This window comes from Schistocerca piceifrons, chromosome 11, assembly GCF_021461385.2.
Source record: "Schistocerca piceifrons isolate TAMUIC-IGC-003096 chromosome 11, iqSchPice1.1, whole genome shotgun sequence".
Classification (NCBI taxonomy): Eukaryota; Metazoa; Arthropoda; class Insecta; order Orthoptera; family Acrididae; genus Schistocerca; species Schistocerca piceifrons.
In genome coordinates, this window is record NC_060148.1 from 126,719,325 (window position 1) to 126,738,626 (window position 19,302).

Sequence of the window (19,302 nt, forward strand, 5' to 3'; positions counted from 1 at the left end):
CCACTCTGGCCAGGCTCTACATTGTAGTCCTCTCCATCGGCTAGTACCCTGACCTGTGGAAAACCTGCATCCTGATGTTCCTTAAACCCGACAAACCGCCGTCCGCTGTCTCTTCCGACAGTCCCATCAGCCTTACCTCGGTCTTCAGCAAGGTCCTGGAATCCATCCTTACCTGACACATCCTCTAGCATCACCACCAGCACCGCCTCCATCCCGTTACCGAGTATGGCTTTCGGCCGTCCTTCTCTAACGATGACCTTCTCCTTCACCTCACTCATCTCCTCTCCCAACAGCTCAATTCCCGTCTATCTGCTATCTTCCCCTTCCTTGATCTCGAACGCACCTATGACCAGTAGTGGCATTCCAGTTTCCTCTTCAAGCTCCAAACCTACGCCCTTCCTATTAACTACGTCTGTCTGATTGGGTCCTTTCTTTCCCAACGTCCTTCCTACCTCACCATCCATAACATGGATTCCTACACCTTTTTCCCCGGCGCCAGTGTGCCCCAAGGCTGCGTCCTCTCCCCTCTTCTGTACCTTTTGTGTACGGTGGACATGCCGTCGCCTTCACCTCCCATCCACCTTCTCCAATGCGCCGATGACACCACCTTCCTTGCCCTCGCCCCCACCCTGCAACGCTCCCAATACCTTCTCCAATCACATCTTGACCGGTTCACCACATGGTGCAACCAGTGGTTGCTTAAGGTCCAACCTTCCAAAACCTAGGCGATCATTGTAGGCAAAACCACCCCTTCCTCTCGCCTCCTCGACTTCTATGTCACCATCTATGGCCGCCCTATCACCCTCACCCGGACCCTTAAGTACCTAGGCGTCACCCTTGACTGTCGCCTCTCCTGGACCCCCCACCTCCGGACTCTCCCAGCCAAGGCACACTCCCAACTCTGTCTCCTCAAGCTCCTTTCTGGCCGTACATGGGGTCTGGACCCCCGTCCACCATCCTCCACATCTATAAATCCCTCATCTGCCCTATCTTCTGCTATGCCCACCCTGCCTGGATCTCCGACCCTCCTACCTTTTCCAAATCCCTCAGATCCTTGAACGCCATGCTCTTCACCTCGCCTATCACATCCGTCTCCCCTCCCCCACGTGGATGCTGCATGACCTTATTTCGTTCCCCCACCTCCTCCTTTTCCTCCAACGGATACGGGTCCTCTACACTTACTGTAACCTGGATCCTCCTCACCCGCTTGTCTCTCCCATCCTCTCCCGACCCCACCCGCTGCCATGCCTGTATTTCTGCTTCCCACCAGCTCTCCATCTCTCCACTCTCGTTACCCTCTCCCAAGGAGGCTTCCACCAGCTCCCCCTCCCTGATGATGCAGTCCTCCCCTCAATCTACCCCTCCTACCAACATTGATACTCCTCTCCCTCTTCCTGTGTTTGTTCCTATGGGCACCCTCTCTCCCTTCTCTTCCCCTTCCCTCCCTCCTCCTTTCCCCCCCTCCTCCCCCAGCTTCCCCTACCCCCATACCTTCATTCCTCCCACCATCTCCTCTGCCATTACCATCTTTGCTCTCCCCTCTCCCTCCCCCACCACCTTCTTCCCCTCTTGGCAGGTCCCGGGACTCGCACACGTTCAGTGGACATTCGCACGCCAGATATTATCGCCATCAGTTTCTCGTGTGTGTGCCATCGTGTTTGTGATTTAGTGTTTTTTCCCGCCACGCTCCTTCGTTCACTTGTACCATCTAAGTCATCAGTGTTTGTGCGCAGCGCCGACCATTTCTTGTGTTTTTTCGTCGAGTGTGAATGCCTTCGTGTTTTTAATTTTTGTATCTACTGTTTTTTTAACCACCAATCTGTTACTTTCCTGTCTTCGTTTTCTCTTTTACTGTAATGCTTGTGGTTGAAGAACAGAGTAGATTTACCTGCTGCATGCCCACATTTGTATAAGGTGAAAAATAACAATAAAGAAGTAATAATTTCCTCTTGGCCGACTGGGATGCCTACAGGGATACCCTCTCTATCCAGGTCGATAGCCACCTGCTCACCTACCACCACCCTGATGATATTACCTGTGCCACCTCCTTTCTCCTGCAGATCTTGTCTGAGGTCGTGGAGGCCCAGTTCCTTCCGTCGCCATTCACCCCCATCATCCTACTTTACCCCCACAGGCCGTCATCCATTTCTGTGAATCTCGCCGTCTCTACCGTTCCTTCCTTCACACGTGTGACCCGGACACACTACAACGCCACTGGCAATTACAACGTCCATCTGATCAGGTCCTTTCCTTCCCAACGTCCTACCAAGGTCACCACCCATAACACGGATTCCTACACCTTTTTCCCCTCCACTGGTGTGCCCCAAGGTTCCGTCCTCTCCTCTCTTCCGTACCTGTTGTATAAGGCGGACATGCCAGCACCTTCACCCCCCCCCCCATCCACTTTCTCCACTACGCCGATGACACCGCCCTCCTTGCCCCCACCCGCACCCTGCAGCGCTCCTGACACCTTCTCCAATCCCATCTTGACCGATTCACCACTTGGTGGTTGCTCAAGGTCAATCCTTCCAAGACTCAGTCGATCAATGTAGGCAAAACCACCCCTTCCTTCCGCCTTGTCGACTTCTATGTCACCATCTATGGCCATCCTATCGCCCTCACTCCCACCCTTAAGTACTTTGGCGCCACCCTTGACTGTCGCCTCTCCTGGACCTCCCATCTCCAGACAATCCAAGCCAAGGCACACCCGCGACTCTGTCTCCTCAAGCTCCTTTATGGTCGCACTTGGGGTCTGGACCCCTCCACCATCCTCCACACCTATAAATCCCTCATCCGCCCTATCTTCTGCTATGCCCACCCTGCCTGGATCTCCGCCCCTCCTATCGTTTACAAATCCCTTCAAATTCTCGAACGCCATGCTCTCCGCCTCGCCTATCGCATCCGTTTCCCCTCCCCCACGTGCATCCTGTACGACACTAATCCATTCCCACACCTCCTCCTTTTCCAAGAACGGATACAGATCCTCTACACCTCCTGTAAACTAGATCCCCCTCACCCACTTGTCTCTCCCATCCTCTCCCACCCCTGTCCACTGCCGCGCCTGTATTCCCACGTCCCACCTCCTCTCCATCTCTCCACTCACCTTACCCTCTCCCAAGGTGGCTTCCACCAGCTCCCCTTCCCTGATGATGCCCTCCACCCCTCCTATCAACTTTGATCCTCCTCTTCCACTTCCTGCGTTTTTTCCTCAGGGCACCCTCCCTCCCTTCTGTCCCACCTCCCTCCCCACCCCAGGCGTCCCCTACCCACATACCTTCTTTCCTTCCCCATCTCCTCTGCCCCTGGCATCTCTGCCCTCCACCTTCCACCTCCCCCACCTTTTTCCCCTTTGGGCAGGTCTCTGGACTCGAACACGTTCAGTGAACATTAGTGCGCCAGACATCATCGCCATTGGTTTTGTGTGTGTGCCATCGTGTTTGTGCTTCAGTGTTTTCGCCGTGCACACTCCACCGTTCACGTGTATCGTCTCCATCATCAGTGTTAGGGTACAGTGCTAACAGTTTCTTTGGTTTTCTTCCCTTGTGAATGGCTTCATGTTTCTTCGTTACTGTGTCTACTGTTGTTTTGCCCCCTATTATGCTATGTTCTTTCTGTGTCTCCTGGTCTCGTGGTTCTAGGCGCACAGTCCGGAACCTTGCGACTGCTACGGTCGCAGGTTCGAATTCTGCCTCGGGCATGGATGTGTGTGATGTCTTTAGGTTAGTTAGGTTTAAGTAGTTCTAAGTTCTAGGGGACTTATGACCACAGCAGTTGAGTCCCATAGTGCTCAGAGCCATTTGAAGCATTTTTTTTCTGTGTCTCCAATGTTTTTTCCTCTTGTAATACCTGTGGCTGAAGAGCGGCGTACTGTTGCCGCTGCCAGCCCACCTTGTGTAAGGTGTGAAATAACAATAAAGAAAGAAAAATAATTTCCTCTGGTTATCGTTATTGGCTCACGGTTCTCGTTCTCTGGCAGTCATCGGGCTATCACTAAAGGTAACCTGGAAGTTGGTAATGGAATAACTGTGTGTCTCTGTTCCTGACACAGTGACTCCAGTCTTGGACCCCAGTGATATTTCCAGAAAGGATAGTTACTAGAGCTAACAAATATTTTCGTACTTCTTTGTAAATAGCCACTGGCCATCGTGAATGACAAATAACATGTCAGAAAGTATAAATGGTTGAAATGGCTCTGAGCACTATGGGACTTAACATCTGTGGTCATCAGCCCCCTAGGACTTAGAACTACTTAAACCTAACTAACCTAAGGACATCACACACATCCATGCTCGAGGCAGGGTTCGAACCTGCGACCGCAGCGGCCACGCGGTTCCATACTGAAGTGCCTAGAACTGCACGGCGACACTGGCCAGCTCAGAAAGTATAACATAATAGATTTGAACATAATAATTATTATCCTCATCATTTGTCCAGAGATTGTCAAAATATGTGAATAACTGCTAATATTCAGTGCTTGTGAGTAACTGCTAATATTTACAGAATTGATACACTGTCAGAATAAAACACAGTTATGCACTTTTAATAAATTTATCATACACAGAATACCCGATCTTGGCTGTTGCGACCAAGTGCTGTCAAAATTGAAATATAACAAAATTCTTCTTAAGCTGGTCTATTTCTCTCTGTTAAGATATTCATCTACAGGGTAGAAGGAGGGGTCAATGGAAGCGTCCGCTTCCGCCCGTCTGCTTTGACGTAAAGATGTTGTGGTGTGTGAATGTCATTATGACATGGTGTTTATGTGTTGGTTTGTGTGTGTGTGTGGGGGGGTGGGGAGGAGGGGGCTGGCTGGTCTAGCTTGCAGTGCCGGGATTAGCTGGTGGTAATTAATTTTTTTCTAGTTGTGATGTTTTCTGTATTTATGGAATATTGAATGTGTTTTAATTTATGTAGGGATGTTCGATTTGTGGATTTTTGGGGTTGTGGTTTTGGTTTTGTTTTTCGCAGTTGTAGTTGTTGGATTTTTGGCATCAGCAGCTGTGGTGGACATATATTGGTCACCGGAAATGACCAATTCCCATTTTCGTAGTTGTACGTGATGATGTTCTGGTATCGTCATCTGTGGTTGACATATGTAGGTCAAGGGAAATGTCTAATTCCAATTTTCGTACTTTTAGTTGTGGATATTGGTGTTTTGGTATGGTCACCTATGGTTGACCTATTTTGTTAAAGAGAAGTGTCCGATTCAGGCAGATTTTGTTAGTGTAGCGGAATGCTGTGTTTTTTTCTTTATGTTCTTCAGTTTGTGTTTTTGGATCATGGTGGTTTTTTTTTCCAACATACTCTCAAGTCTCGAACGGGCCCAGACCGCAACATCGCAATCAGGGCCGATCAAATATTTACTGTTTGAAAAATGACCAATTAAATAACACTACTACTTTTTTTTTCCTTTGTTGTAATTTTAATCACCTATACAGGCGGGCTGTCAGCAGCATATTACGCTGCTCTTCGGCCTTAAGTGGAACAATAACATGACATAGAGGTGATACAGACAATACAAAAAACGGCGGGCAAAAAATGGAGATACAAAAAACAGTAAACATGAAGCCGTTCACGCTGCACGATAAAAACACTAACACATGTTGACGCGGCGCACAAAACACGGAGAACGGCGATGGCACATGTGAACAGTGGAGTTGTAACTGCACAAAACACAAAACGAAGCACACACACGAGACACTGACGGCGATGATCTCCGGCGCGCCAATGTTCACTATGCGTGTGCGAGTCCGGGGACCTGCCAAGAGAGGAGGAGGAAGGGGAGTGGGAGAGCGAGATGGGATAGCAGAGATGCCACAGCCAGGGGAGAAAGGGGGGAGGGAGGAAGGGGGAAAGGAAGCCCGGTGGAAGAGGGGTGGAGGGAGGGGACAGGGGAAAAGGAAAGAGAAGGGAAGGGAAGAGAAGAGAAGGGAGGGAGGGCGCCGAAAGGAAAGGACACCGGGAGAGGGGGGCGGGGCAGGGTCAAAGTTGATAGGAGGGGTAGATGGAGGGGACGAGGACATCATCAGGGAGAGGGAGCTGGCGGAAGCCACCTTGGGAGAGGGTAAGGAGGGTGGAGAGATGGAGATAAGGTGGGACGTGGGAATACAGGTGCGGCAGCGGGCGGGGTTGAGAGAGGATCGGGGAGATGAGTGGGTGAGGAGGATCGAGTTTACGGGAGGTGTACAGGATCCGTATCCTTTCAAGGAAAAGGAGGAGGTGGGGGAAGGGGATGAGATCGTACAGGATCCACGTAGGGGAGGGGAGATGGATGCGATAGGCGAGGCGGAGAGCATGGCATTCAAGGATTTGGAGGGATTTATAAAAGGTAGGGGGGGGGCGGAGATCCAAGCCAGATGGGCATAACAAAGGATAGGGCGGATGAGGGATTTATAGGTGTGGAGGATGGTGGAGGGATCCAGCCCCCACGTACGGCCAGAGAGGAGCTTGAGGAGACTGAGTCGGGAGCGTGCCTTGGCTCGGATTGTCCGGAGGTGGGGAGTCCAGGAGAGGCGACGGTCGAGGGTGACGCCAAGGTACTTAAGGGTGGGAGTGAGGGCGATAGGACGGCCATAGTGGTGATGTAGAAATCAAGGAGGCGGAAGGAAGGGGTGGTTTTCCCTACAATGATCGCCTGGGTTTTGGAGGGATTGACCTTGAGCAACCACTGGTTGCACCAAGCAGTGAACCGGTCAAGATGGGATTGGAGAAGGTGTTGGGAGCGCTGCAGGATGGGGGAAAGGGCAAGGAAGGCGGTGTCATCGGCAAACTGGAGAAGGTGGATGGGGGGTGACGGCGGCGGCATGTCCGCCGTGTACAAAAGGTACAGAAGGGGGGAGAGGACGGAGCCTTGGGGCACACCGGCGGAGGGGAAGAAGGTGTAGGAATCTGTGTTATGGATGGTGACATAGGAAGGACGGCGGGAGAGAAAGGAGTCGATCAGACGGACGTAGATAATGGGAAGGGCGAAGGTTTGGAGCTTGAGGAGGAGACCACCGGAATGCCATACGCGGTCATAGGCACGTTCGAGGTCCAGGGAGAGGAAGATTGCGGAGCGACGGGAATTAAGCTGTTCAGAAAGGAGATGAGTGAGGTGAAGGAGAAGGTCGTCGGAAGAGAAGGACGGCCGAAAGCCACACTGGGTAACGGGAAGGAGGCGGTGCTGGCGGAGATGCTGGTGGAAGCGTCGAGTGAGGATAGATTCCAGGACCTTGCTGAAGACCGACACTACTACTTTTTTTTTTTTTTACTTTATTGTAATTTTGATACCTGAACAACCAGGTAGGCTGGCAGCAGCACAATACGCCGCCCTTCAGCCGAAGAGAGTAAATGGAGATAAACAAAGAAGAGACATTACATAGAAAAACGGCGGGAAAAAATAGGAGACACAAGAATATAAAAGCACAAGAAGCCGTTCACACTTGATGACAATCCACACTATGAACTGGAGACCCGACGCACAAACACTGAAGAAGACGATGTCACTGGTGAACAATGGAGCGTGACGGCGAAACTGAACACTAAACATGACGGCACACACGATACACTGATGGCGGTGATCTCCGGCGCGCGAATGTCCACTGAGCGTGTGCGAGTCCGGGGACCTGCCAAGAGGGGAACAGGGGTGAGGAGGGGGAGAGGGGAGGAAAAGAGGATGCCACGGCTTAGGAGACGGGGACAGGAGGATAGGGACAGGGGAGGGGAGGCTCGGGGGACGAGGGACGAGAAAAGGAGGAGGGAGGGAAAAGGGAGAGAAGGGAGGGAGGGTGCCCAGAGGAGTAAGTACAGGAGGAGGTTGGGAGGATCAAAGTCGGTAGGAGGGGTAGATGGAGGGGAGGAGGGCGTCATCAGGGAGAGGGAGCTGGCGGAAGCCACCTTGGTCGAGGGTAAGGAGGGTGGAGAGATGGAGACCGGGCGGGACGTGGGAATACAGGCGCGGCAGTGGGCAGGGGTGGGAGAGGAGCGGGGAGACGAGTGGGTGAGGAGGATCAAGTTTACGGGAGGTGTACAGGATCCATATCCTTTCAAGGAAAAGGAGGAGGTGGGGGAAGGGGATTAGATCATACAGGATCCGTGTGGGGGAGGGGAGACGGATGCGGTAGGCGAGGCGTTCGAGGCGTTCCAGGATTTGGAGGGATTTATAAAAGGTAGGGGGAGCGGAGATCCATGCTGGATGGGCATAACAAAGGATAGGGCGGATGAGGGATTTATAGGTATGGAGGATGGTGGAGGGGTCCAGACCCCACGTGCGGCAGGAAAGGAGCTTGAGGAGACGGAGGCGGGAACGTGCCTTGGCTTGGATTGTCTGGAGATGGGGAGTCCAGGAGAGGCGACGGTCGAGGGTGACGCCAAGGTACTTAAGGGTGGGAGTGAGGGCGATGGGACGGCCATAGACGGTGAGCACTACTACTTGCGATTGCACTTATATATAGCATTTGCCGTAAATAGTAGAAACGAGTATGAAGCTGTCGTCAGGAACCATTCAGTCTAATTCTCACTCACGTGATTATCATTCAAGAATAAATATATTTTTTTATAAATAAGCTTTCCTTAAACGAATCGCCCACGAATATCCGAACAGGGGCCGGAAACCCGACTTTTACGTTAGGCAGGTATCGAAGAACGGCCCTGCTCCTGCCATCATCAACAGATGGCAGCACAGTAGCCACTCTTGCAATTGCTGCAGTGTCGATTCTTTCTCCCTTCAGTTTTGACTCCAGTTTAGAAGAAAGAGCGAGTTGAATGTTATAATTAGGGTCTGAACGTGTTCGCCAGATAAAGATAACAGAATACCGGCATATGCATTAAGGCAGTTCAAAGCAATTGCATGAAAAACGATTTCTGCTGTGATGCAGCTGCTTGAGGAAATGGCGTTGTCACCTGAAAGTGGCAACCTCCTGTATCCTGATGTTCTCCAAACGAACAAGCCTCCATCTGATGCCTCTTCCTACCGTCCTATCTGTCTTAAATCAGTGTTCAGCAAACTCTTGGAATCCATCCTTACCCGGCGCATTCATCACCACCTCCACCAAAATCACCTCCTTCCTGACACCCAATGTGGCTTTAGACGTTCCTTCTCCGCCGATGACCAAATCCTCCACCTCACTCATTTCCTCTGCCTCCAGCTAAACTCCCATCGCTCCGCCGTTTTTGTCTCTCTTGACCTCGAAAAGGCCTACAACCGTGTCAGGCATCCCGGTCTCCTGTTTAAACTCCAAATTATGCCATTCCTGTCAACTACATCCGTCTGATGGCCTCCTTACTCTCCCACCGCCCCTCCTATGTTACCATCCATAATCCCAATCCACGCACCTTCTACCCCTCTGCCGGTGTGCCCCAGGGTTCTGTCCTCTCACCTCTCCTTACCCGGCGCATTCATCACCACCCCCACCAAAATCACCTCCTTCCTGACACCCACGTGGCTTTCGACCTCTCTTCTCCACTGATGACCAAGTCCTCCACCTCACTCATTTCCTCTCCCTCCAGCTAAACTTCCATCGCTCCGCCATTTTTGGCTCCCTCGACCTTGAAAAGGCCTACAACCGTGTCAGGCATCCCGGTCTCCTGTTTAAACTCCAAATTATGCCATTCCTGTCAACTACATCCGTCTGATGGCCTCCTTACTCTCCCACCGCCCCTCCTATGTTACCATCCATAATCCCAATCCACGCACCTTCTACCCCTCTGCCGGTGTGCCCCAGGGTTCTGTCCTCTCACCTCTCCTTACCCGGCGCATTCATCACCACCCCTACCAAAATCACCTCCTTCCTGACACCCACGTGGCTTTCGACCTTCCTTCTCCGCTGATGACCAAGTCCTCCACCTCACTCATTTCCTCTCCCTCCAGCTAAACTTCCATCGCTCCGCCATTTTTGTCTCCCTCGACCTTGAAAAGGCCTACAACCGTGTCAGGCATCCCGGTCTCCTGTTTAAACCAAATCTATGCCATTCCTGTCAGCTACATCCGTCTGATGGCCTCCTTCCTCTCCCGCCGCCCCTCCTATCTTACCATCCATAATCCCAATCCACACACCTTCTACCTCTCTGCCAGTGTGCCCCAGGGTTCTGTCCTCTCTCCCCTCCTCAACCTCCTGTACATGGCAGATATGCCCCAACCCCCCTCTCCAGTACACCTCTTGCAATATGACGATGACGCCACATTCCTCGCCCTCGCTCATACCCTCCAACGGTCCCAATGCCTTCTCCAGAATCACCTTGTCCTTTTTGCCGCATGGTGTAACCAGTGGCTCCTGAAAATCAATCCTTCCAAGACCCAGGCAATCATCGTAGGTCATACCACTCACTCCTTCTGGCTCCTGGATTTCTCCCTTACCGTCTGCACACGTCCTGTCCGCCTCACCCCCACCCTCACCTACCTTGGCCTCACCATTGACTGTCACCTAACCTTGATCCCTCATATCCACTCCATCCAATCCAAAGCCCACAACCGCCACCCACTCATCAAACTCCTCTCTGGCCAGACATGGGGGTTGTACCCCTCTACCATCCTCCACACCTACAAATCCTTAATCCGTCTCATCCTCTGTTATGCAAGTCCCACCTGGATATCTGCTACCCCCAAATTCTATAAGTCCCTCCAGATCCTTGAGCGTCTTGCACTCCCCCTCGCCTTCTGTATACGCCTCCCGTCCCCCACGTGGATCCTCTATGATCTCATTCCTTTCCCCCATCTGCTCCTATTCCTCGAACACATCCGCATACTCTACACCTCCCACCGCCTTGATCCCCCTCACACCCTGGTTGCTCCTCTCCTCTCCCATCCCTGCCCCCTGCCACCTCTTCACTTTTGTGACCCCCTACACTCCATCTCTACACCCTTCATCTCCTTTACCAAGGTGGCTTCCATCAACTCCCCCTCCCTGATGATGCCCTCTCTCTCTCCATTTATCCCTCCTATCAACTCTGATCCTCGACCCCTTCCTTACCTCTGTCCTTTTCGTGGGCTCCCTCTCCCCCTTCCATCCTCTGTTTTCCCCACCTACCATATCTCTGCCTCCCTTCTCTCCCCCAAGTCCTTTTGCATTTCCATCCTCTGCCTTTTCCCTATCCCTATCGCGTCTGCCCTGCTCCTCCCCCCCATTATGAGTCCTCTCCCTCCTTTGGTTCCTCCCCCTTTCGTTTTTCCTCTCCTCCCTCCTTGTTTTACCCTCCCATCTGTCCAGACCCCTCCCCCATCTGCCCTCAGCTATGTTGTGTCATCTTTGTGCCGACATTTTAGTGCAGTGTTTACAGTGAGTGTTCAGTGTTGTGTCTTTTCCGAAGTGTTGTGAACAGACATCATACTGTCGCTGGATGTGATTTTTATATCTCTTGCGTACAGAAACCAGACTGTGGCCGTGTTTCTTGTCTGTCTACTATGTTACCTGTTTGCTTCCTGTGTATTTTATTAGCTTTGCCAACGGTTTACTTTATGTTTTAGCTTTCCACAATTTTCCACCGTTTCACAATTTAAGTCACCGTTTTATCCCTTGCTTTTATTGTTTCTTATCTTCTTCTTACGTTTTAAAAAGTCTGTAGGGTGCAGAGCAGTGTACTAAGCTGCTGCCAGCCCGCCCCCTTAGGGGGGAATCGAAATTCAATAAAGGAAAGAAAAAAGGAATGGAAGTGGCAGACACTAGCGGTAGACATGGCGTTATGGATATGGAGTTCGTCATAAGAATAAACCTGGTGTAAAAAAACACAATCGCGATGATAGGTCAGAAGCACTAGCAGACGTACACTGGTGTTACTACGTTCTTGGAAGTAGGTCATACTTATGTATTAGCTACTTTAAATAAAACTTTATGATGTTCAAATCTATTAACAGCCACCAACCTTTTTCTTAATAACGCTTTAGCTACGTATTTTAATTTAATTTCAAAAATGCTCTACAGTCACAGCCTCTTTATTGTTGAGCTCTGATTGTCGCTCTGTTAATACGCGGAATGAAAATACCTAAGGCTGCAGACTGTTCCATAGTGAAACAGGGTTAAAAAGAGGGCCGAAAAATAGATTGTTCTTAATGTTTTTCATAAGTTTACAGAGGTAATCAATCGGCTTTGAACTTTTCTGAGGGACTGTATTAGACACAGTGCAGTTACACATCAAAATTGCAGGTTTTGCTGAATCGGTAGCCTGCTGTGGGCGGTGGTTCCCTGGTTACAATTTCCCCATAGTCATTTTTTTTTTCTCATTCAATTTGAAATAGCTACATCTCGTAATTGTAGAATTCATCATAACTTTTTATGAATAATGTACGAATTCTTGTTTCTAGTTACATATTGCATGCGAAATTCCCGTTTTTATTGGGTATATAAAGTCTGAATTATCGATATTTTATGAATAACTATTAACAAAAGTTGCTTAAATTAAGAAAACATAACAACATAATTTTTAAGACAAAAATGAAAAATCAAACACTTTTTATTTGAACTATCTTCATCGCTTTATATCGCAGATGTAGATAAGCCTCGTAGAAACATGAAAAACAAATATTTTCACAGCATCGAGCACGGCATACAAATTCTGCATTTTATTTTTGCCACTGTACCATTACAATACGAACTCAGCAGAACTGATCTGCTGCCAAATTAAGGGAATTGGCCCAAGAAATAACAAGACTTGCCAACTGCCAGACGTAGACTACTGGTACAAACGCACGCAGCTTTTTCACACGTCACGGCGAACGCTAGCGGGATACAGAACGAAAGAAGAAGAGAAAATGGGGCGGCTGGTTGGCTTCGTGTATTCTGATGTCGGTAGGGTCGTCATCAACGTAGCAGGTGACACTTCCAGAACTGAAATGTATTTCTCGGACTCCGATAAGGCGGGAGGTAAGAGATCACCAAATGACTGACTGTAATAAATACATTAGTGGCTTCAGTGTTCAACAGTACGATGAAATCCCTGCAGTATGCTTTTACATTACACACAGCTGGCTATGTTTAAGTTGGAAATTTTCATCACTCTTGTAATTAGAACACCATGTCAGGTGACAACAATTGCCTTTCATGCTTTCCGTCTGGTCACTGAAGAAGCGCGCGGTAGTGGTGGAGTTTCTCCAAATATAGTTTCATTCTCTTTAAAAATTAAATGACATTCGAAGCTATCTTGTTTCTTTCCTCGTCTCTTTTTACATCTGAACTGCAACTGTTCACATCATTGCAGGTTAGATGGACCGCTGGCTGGCCAGTGCTGTCCAAGTTTGATGCTCCGGTATAGCTGTTGTCCCGCATTATCGCTCCCTCTGTGTGCGTGTAACACAACATAAAACATATCCTTATGATCGTACTTGACTGTACTGGTCTCAGCTTGGTTTCCACCCCACGTGAAACAAGCTCCAATTAGATTCAAGCAAACGTGCAAGATTACATGGTGTAGTGATTACATCAGTTTTATTCTTATTACGAACAGAGCATAATTAAGCTGTGCTGTCTTCCAGCATCGTCATTATATCAGACCGGCGAGTGCATTGATAGACGACATTCTTTGGAGGCAAACGACCGATCTGAATACTACACGATTCGCGTTATAACATTGCCCCGATTGTGAGAGAAAAACATAGATAAAAATAATCTCAGGGACGTATGAATTATAATGTGATTGATTAAAGTATGAATTATAATGTGATTGATTAAACTGCGAATGACCGCTAACAGTGTTCGGCCATGACCCCCAAACAATCCCAGAAACAATTTCTCTCCGATACAGCCCGAAACTGCACTAAGAAATGCATACTAAACTCATGTGTAACGTGAATAGAAAGGAAAGGGATCTTCAAATGAAACACGGCTACTTAAGATGAAATTGACATAATTATTTCACAAAAGCACACATGTGACACTACACAGCTTATCTCGGTACCGCAGGACAGAAGCGACAGAGGGAAAACAAGTCGCCTTCCGCTTTTTTTTTATATCGTTAGACAAACGAGCGTACCTACTACATTTTGTTTCAACATTTTAACTCAAAGATACTTCTTTGCAAAATAATCCATAAATAACTAGAAATACATCATCTCATTAGTACATCGTTTCTTTCAATTATATACAAATTTATTTTTATATGCAAAATTATTTACGATATTTTCAGGCGATAATTAAAACTAGGGCTACTTCTTTATATATTTATAACGTAACATTTCAGCACGCTAGCTGAACGTTCGTGAAGGGATGTGGCGGGACCGCATGTGATGACCAGTTATGAAAGAAAATGTAGCACTATGGATGTTCGGACATACAGCCACCTACATTGTTGAGAACAACGATGCTACATCCTTCGAATATCTGTCCTACGTTGAAGGGGAATATTTTCGGTTGGCGCGCGATGACAATCATCGGAAAACATTTGGCAACATGCTGCATATCATGACCATGGAATCCGCGCAAGTACTCTCGATTGCTGCACTTAACCCATAACCGACACGCTATAGAAGAATTCCGTACAATGCTATAGCCTGTTCATGTGGGTGATATAGGTGCGAGACTAGTTATAGAAGTGGGCAGCACGGGGGAAACAAGCACATGGATCAAAGGCACTTCATTAAAAATAGAAACAAATCAAACGTGACATATGCTTAAATTCATGTCATCCTGACGATGACGATGGGGGCTATCGTCGAAAGCTCGCGATTTTATCCCGAATTGATGCGGCAAGAAAACCGAGAACGTTTTACATATAAATGCCGTTGCGAAAGACTTTTTTCTCATGATGATTAAATTCAATCCGCTATTTGTCTTCAACTAAGGAATTTTGTTACTTACCAAGCCAGAAGAACGACGAAATCCTATCTATTTCTTCATTTCCATATCATTATTTTAAAAAATTGGGCAGTTGGCAAAAGGCTGCCCATGCACTACATTTGTGTATATGGGAGAATTTATCTAATTAGTAGTTACTTTATTATATAGAGTGGTGCGTAACATGCAGATACATTTTACACTGTGACAGGGGAAAAAGAAGAAAAAGGTGCACCACAAACAACTTGTGCAGATTGGTCAAAAATTTAAATGAATGCAGATATCGACAGAAAATGCAAATTTGTAAACTTTGGTGGTCGATGAATGAATGTGTGACGCTGCAGAGCAATTTCAACGCGCAACCTGCGAAGTTAGTAAACGAGGGACTTGTCGGCAGGAAAAAATACAATCTTTACGAATTTCATTCTGTGTACTCTTCTGGACAGCAACTATGCCTGGCAGACAGGTACGTAGACACTATATGCAGATGTCATCATTTGGGAGACTTGTTGGGCTGAGAGAAGGCAGTTGGAGTAATAGACGAATCGCTCGTCATCTGAGGGGAGTGATGGCACTATTTTCCTATGTTAGCAGGAATGGGTAAACAGTGGCCAAACATAGCATCAAGAAGGAAGGGCTTGACCTCGGGAGATGACAGAACGTGAGGTCGGAGCAGTCATCAGAGAGACACTCATAGCGCCGGATTTATCATTATTGTCGAGCTGACGTGCAACTGGTACTTCATTTACTGCAGGGACCATTAACAGGCGGCTCACAGAAAGGGGCTGTGGCCAGTGATTAGTCACACTTCAAACTGAGCCCCGAATACCAACAAACACTTGTCCTGAGACGCTGCAGACAGTGGTGGGATATCAGACAGACAGTCCCGCCATACGGGAACACAATCAGGTGTTATTGTCTGGGGTGCTACTACATTTCCCAGGGTATTTGACAATCTCTCTGTTCAACCAGTTCTCACACATCTGGACTCAATAAAGGGACATAGATGGTTAATTTACGGCCTTTCCCAATCGTACTTCACGATATCTTCTCGCTTGCAAAAGGATGCGCAAAGTACAGGGTTATTACAAATGATTGAAGCGATTTCACAGCTCTACAATAACTTTATTATTTGCGATATTTTCACAATGCTTTGCACACACATACAAAAACTCAATAAGTTTTTTTAGGCATTCACAAATGTTCGATATGTGCCCCTTTAGTGATTCGGCAGACATCAAGCCGATAATCAAGTTCCTCCCACACTCGGCGCAGCATGTCCCCATCATTGAGTTAGAAAGCACCGTTGATGCGAGCTCGCAGTTCTGGCACGTTTCTTGGTAGAGGAGGTTTAAACACTGAATCTTTCACATAACCCCACAAAAAGAAATCGCATGGGGTTAAGTAAGGAGAGCGTGGAGGCCATGACACGAATTGCTAATCATGATCTCCACCACTACCGATACATCGGTTTTCCAATCTCCTGTTTAAGAGATGCCGAACATCATGATGGAAGTGCGGTGGAGCACCATCCTGTTGAAAGATGAAGTCGGCGCTGTCGGTCTCCAGTTGTGGCGTGAGCCAATTTTCCAGCATGTCCAGATACACGTGTCCTGTAACGGTTTTTTCGCAGAAGAAAAAGGGCCCGTAAACTTTAAACCGTGAGACTGCACAAAACACGTTAACTTTTGGTGAATTGCGAATTTGCTGCACGAATGCGTGAGGATTCTCTACCGCCCAGATTTGCGCATTGTGTCTGTTCACTTCACCATTAAGAAAAAATGTTGCTTCATCACTGAAAACGAGTTTCGCACTGAACTCATCCTCTTCCATGAGCCGTTGCAACCGCGCCGAAAATTAAAAGCGTTTGACTTTGTTATCGGGTGTCAGGGCTTGTAGCAATTGTAAACGGTATGTCTTCTGGTTTAGCCTTTTCCGTAAGATTTTCCAAACCGTCGGCTGTGGTACGTTTAGCTCCGTGCTTGCTTTATTCGTTGACTTCCACGGGCTACGCGTGAAACTTGCCCGCACGCGTTCAACCATTTCTTCGCTCACTGCAGGCCGACCCGTTGATTTCCCCTTACAGAGGCATCCAGAAGCTTTAAACTGCGCATACCAACGCCGAATGGAGTTAGCAGTTGGTGGATCTTTGTTGAACTTCGTCCTGAAGTGTCGTTGCACTGTTATGAGTGACTGATGTGAGTGCATTTCAAGCACGACATACGCTTTCTCGGCACCTGTCGCTATTTTGTCTCACTGCGCTCTCGAGCGCTTTGGCGGCAGAAACCTGAAGTGCGGCTTTAGCCGAACAAAATTTTATGAGTTTTTCTACGTATCTGTAGTGTGTCGTGACCATATGCCAATGAATGGAGCCACAGTGAATTTATGAATCGCTTCAATCATTTGTAATAGCACTGTATATTCACGTAAAAGCTTGAAAATAAACAGCAGGTTCCCCCTACGAAACATACACTATGTGATCAAAAGTATCCGGAAACCTGGCTGAAAATGACTTACAAGTTCGTGGCGCCCTCCATCGGTAATGCTGGAATTCAGTACAGTGTTGGCCCACCTTTAGCCTTGATCACAGCATCCACTATTGCAGGCATACGTTCAATCAGGTGCTGGAAGGTTATTTCGGGAATGACAGCCCATTCTTCACGGCGTGCTGCACTGAGGAGAGGTATTGATGTCGGTCGATGAGGCCTGGCACGAAGTTGCCATTCCAAAATATCCCAAAGGTGTTCTGTAAGATTCAGGTCAAGACTCTGTGCAGGCCAGTCCTTTAGAGGGATGTTATTGTCGTGTAACCACTCCCCCACAGGCCGTGCATTACGAATAGGTGCTCGATCGTGTTGAAAGGTGCAATCGCCACCCCCGACTTGATCTTCAACAGTGGGAGCAAGAAGGTGTTTAAAACATCAATGTAGGCCCGTGCTGTGATAGTGCAACACAAAACAACAAGGGGTGCAAGCCTCCTCCATGAAAAACACGACCACTCCATAACACCACCACATCCGAAGATTGCTGTTGGCATTACATACACTAGCAGATGACGTTCACCAGACATTCGCCATACCCGCACCCCCATCATTGGATGCCAGATTGTGTACCGCGATACGTCACTCCACACAACGTTTTTCCACTGTTCAATCGTCCAATGTTTACTCTCCTTACACCGAACGGGGCGTCATTTGGCATTTACCGGCGTGATGTGTGGCTTATGAACAGCTGCTCGACCATGAAATCCAAGTTTTCTCACCTGCTGCCTGACTTTCATAGTACTTGCAGTGGATCCTGATGCAGTTTTGAATTCCTGTGTGACAGGATAGATGTCTGCCTACTACACATAACGATCCTCTCCAATTGACGGCGGTCTCTGCGAGTCAACAGACGAGGTCGGTCTGTACGCTTTTGTGCTGTATATGTTACTTCTAGTTTCCACTCCACTATCACATCGGAAACAGTGCACCTAGGTATGTTTAGGAGTGTGAAAATTTCGCATACAGACATATGACACAGGTGATACCCAATCACTTGACCATGTTCAAAGTCTGTGAGTTCCGCGGAGCGTCCCATTCTGCTCTCTCATGATGTCATTGATATGGAGTACCTGGCAGTAGGTAGCTGCACAATGCAGCAAAGAGCTGGTTGATGTGGTGAATGGTATCTGTGGATCTGAATGCCATCGTAAAAATTAGAAATTTAGATTCCAGATTAGTATTATTTTGTCAAATAAAGGGCGCTCAGCCCAATCATGTCGATTTGTCATTCTACTCCCAGCATCATTGTACATACATTTATCCATTTGCTGCCATGGATTAAGTAGCTAGAATTGTCTGTGATTGCTGTGTGTTTTCGCACTAAGAAAAGCCCGGCTTTCCGTTCCAATCTATCACGTAGTCTTTTGGCACTCTGCGCAGCACTCAGAATGGGCCTGTATGTGGTTGGTAGAAATCAGACACGTGTTCTTCAGACGATAGTTTCGTTGTTTTGTCTGTCAGAAGCTCAGCAGAGTGGGAGGGGAAGAGCAGAGAGGAGCTTAAACAAGTGTCTAGGCATATGAAGATAAAGTGGGCCTGGTTGTGAGAGTAAGTGGCGTAGCTATTGAAATGGAAGACAGAGCAGCAGCAAGGGAGATCTGCTGGATTGTGTGGGGATGTTGCAGTGGGTGGATATTCTGCAGAACAATGGTCAGGAACCAGATGTCTTCAGCTGTAGGGGGAGGGTGGAGGAAATTGATGGAATGGATGGGCTGGTCAATGTGGTGAATGGGGACAGTGAGCTCAGGATTTGCATTTGGAGGAGTGGGTGGGGTGGAGTTCGTAGCAGGTGTTGCAGGAAGGACGAGGCCAAGGTTAGGACATTGTTTAAGGTAGTGGGAGGCACTTCATGAGGTAATGGTGGATGCGGGGCAAGTAGAGGTGTAAATGATGGTGCTAGTGGGTATGTCCATGATGGAATTCGTTCTCCACTGGCAATAGGAGTCACTGAAATGGGGAAATAGACAAATATGGAGGGTGGCTGTGATGAGGACAGAGGGACGCCGGCGGCGGCGGTGGTG